Genomic DNA, 3,174 nt, shown 5'->3' on the forward strand with positions numbered 1-3,174 from the left:
TTCCTACATTATGTGCATTATTTATATACAGTGCATCCAGGAACGTATTCACAACGCTACACTTTTTTCACAGTTTGTTATGTTACAGCCTTATTCCAAAATGCATTCAATTCATTATTTTCCTCAAAATTGTACAGACAACATTGCATAATGCCAACCTGAAGGAAGTTTGTTTAAAATCTTTGCAAATTTATTAAAAATAAAAAACGAAAAAAATCCCATGTACATAAGTATTGACAGGCTTTGCTCAATACTTTGTTGACTCACCTTTGGCACCAATTACAGCCTCAAGCCTTTTTGAGTATGACACTACAAGCTTGACACACCTATTTAGGGCAGTTTCTCCCATTCCTTTTTTTTTTATTTTATTTTTTTTAGTGAAGGAAAGGGTTTATCTTCTTTTATTGTAATCGTATGCACCAATGTTTAAGGCTCAGCTACACATGAGATTTTAAATAATTTACTAGCTTGAGGTTACCCGCATTGACAACCACCTTATCTGCAAAACACTGAATTCAGTGGTTTGAAAATGCAAGAAGATCATTTTGATGTCAATAAGTGTTAGAAAAAAAATCCACTTGCTCCAAATAAAATAACTGAAACAGCAGCAGATGCAGAGGAAAGTACAGATAGAAGACTGAACCATTGTAGTTGGCAACGTGACATCTTATAGCAGCTTTTCACCAATACGCATAAATAATAACTAACTGATATTCTAAAAACTCCCATCACTACAAAAAAGTTCAACTGTACAAACATCTCCCACTGCCATTATGAGAAAGAGGAGTACAGAAGGTTCATAGCTCTAAATGTTCTTTGTAAGACTCTTCCAGGAACTGACCCATGCTTCAATAAAGCTGAAAATATTTTCTGACTAGGTTCAATATGTAAAAAAATATAGCATTATGGAATACATTTACATCCAAAAATATATATGATATCTGGTGAAGAGCACCTGGTAGCTTGTCAAGATATGTCAACTGTGAATCCACCATGCTGAATGGGTTTGGTAGAAATGTCAAAAAAAAGTCTGTTTCCTAAAATTACTAAAAGATGGCTCAGCACAAAACTGGTCATCCAGCTGACATTCAGTAGTTCATTATGACATCTAAACCAAGCTTAACCAACATTTCTGCACCTGATCAGGTTGCCAAATGAGTAAAACTGGGGTGCTTGTGAACCACATGTGTAAAACCAGAAGGACTCACAGGACCATATAATCTTTTGCCAGACATAATAGAACATTCAAGGTGGTCAGTGTAATGACAGCTGCTGATGTCAGGAACAAAGTGAACGGTGGTCTACAGATTCTCTCTCCAATAAGTAACAGATAGGTATGTCCCCATACAGAGCAGGATCAGTCATGGGATTAAGAAGTAGAAAAAAAAGTACAACCCCAAGAATGTAGAAAATGAGAATAGTTATGCGTTGTGGATGGTCCAAAGCTGTAAATATTGCTGGGAATCCAATGTAATTGCAGAAGGAATGGCAAAGTACGGGTCCTATAATATGCCCTGTTCTAATGAAGATAAAGGCTGTGTAAGCTCCAAACACTGCAGTATATGAAAATTGAAATGCAGCTGACAGAAATATGTTCAGAACAGTACCCTGTCGAAATTGTAGCTGCTCAATAACGTGATGGAAATGAACAATGCCAAAGAATAGTGGACACGTAAAGATAGCTGTCCCAGGGCTAGTACATGGTACTAACATAGGAAGCATGCAGGCCCTGAAGACCAACTCCTCTGTTAGTGGGGCAATCACCTGGTTACGCAGCCACCGCATGTCAGTTATGCAGAGTATCCAGAACCTAGGATCAAAAGCTACTTTCAAGCCATCAAGGAAGTCCCAGGGACAATCCATAGAGAGCTGGACAAGAGGACCAAGGAATAATATCATGGTCAATAACAGAGGTAACACTGTAGCTGTAAGAATGCATTCAAGACGGAAACCCATAAGGGAAAGGAAAGCTGCATCTGTCTTGATTCCAGTTAACTCCTTCCATACTGAGAGGAACAGTGGGGACAATGAGGATACAATCAGTACACTGGTAAACCTCCTCTTGATCACAGCAGGGTGGTCTCTGGGAAGGTCACTCTTCCATACATACAAGCTGCCTACATAAGAACATGCCGGTGTGAGACAGCAGAGTATAGACACCCTGCACAGCCCAGAGTCAGGATCCCCTTCATGATTCTCAGACATGGCTGCCACAGCTAGTAGCTACTGTCTTCTCCCATTCCTTATTGCAGGACCTCTCAAGCTCCATCAGGTTGGATGGGGAGCGCCGGTGCACAGCCATTTTCAGATCTCTCCAGAGATGTTCAATCGGGTTCAAGTCTAGGCTCTGGTTGGTCAACTCAAGGACATTCACAGAGTTGTAGCCACTCATTTGTTCGCTTGGCTATGTGTTTAGGGTTGCTGTCCTGTTGGAAGATGAAGCTTCGCCTCAGTCTGAGGTTGAGAGTGCTCTGGAGCAGGTTTTCATAAAAAATGTCTCTGTACATTGCTGCATTCATCTTTTGCTAAATCCTGACTAGTCTCCCAGTTCCTGCCGCTGAAAAACATCCCCACAGCATGATGTTGCCACCACCATGCTTCCCTGTAGGGATGGTATTGGTCAGTAGTGATGGACGAACTTCCGACGGGACGTTTCGCGAAAGCGGACCGCGAACGCGGCCGATAGTTCGCGAACCGCAACATTCGCGGCGGGCCCCATTGACTTCAATGGGAGGCGAACTTTGCAAACCTACAGGTCAAATTTGCAGCCACAAAATAATTACTAGCTGTGCAAACATAGTCCCACCACATGGCCAATGACATAACACATGTATGAGGTGAATCTGGGATCGACAACTACAAGCATTCTTTTTTTATATGTGAAATTGTTGTGACAATTCAGGACTGTGGAGCGCATGAAGGCAATGGAGGAGAGGGAAGGTCAGGGTAGGCAAAGAAGAGGGTGCAGGAGATGATCACCAGCAGCGTGACATACAGCAATGACACCTGCACCGTGATAGAGTGATCTGACACCAGCACAGTGATAGAGAGCACTGACATCAGCAGCGTGACATAAAGCACTGACACCAGCACCGTGATATACAGCACTGAGACCAGCACCGTGATAGAGAGCACTGACATCAGCACCGTGATATACAGCACTGACACCAGCAC

At 42.2% G+C, this 3,174-nt stretch overlaps 1 pseudogene; it reads right to left on the reverse strand.

Moving 5' to 3' along the window:
- Positions 1-1,239: 1,239 nt before the first annotated feature.
- On the reverse strand, positions 1,240-2,222 carry LOC143989235 (CAAX prenyl protease 2 pseudogene; annotated as a pseudogene).
- Positions 2,223-3,174: the final 952 nt, after the last annotated feature.

The sequence above is a fragment of the Lithobates pipiens genome, unplaced genomic scaffold, assembly GCF_037356315.1.
Source record: "Lithobates pipiens isolate NorthernLeopardFrog02 unplaced genomic scaffold, aLitPip1_a1.2 Scaffold_18, whole genome shotgun sequence".
NCBI lineage: Eukaryota > Metazoa > Chordata > Amphibia > Anura > Ranidae > Lithobates > Lithobates pipiens.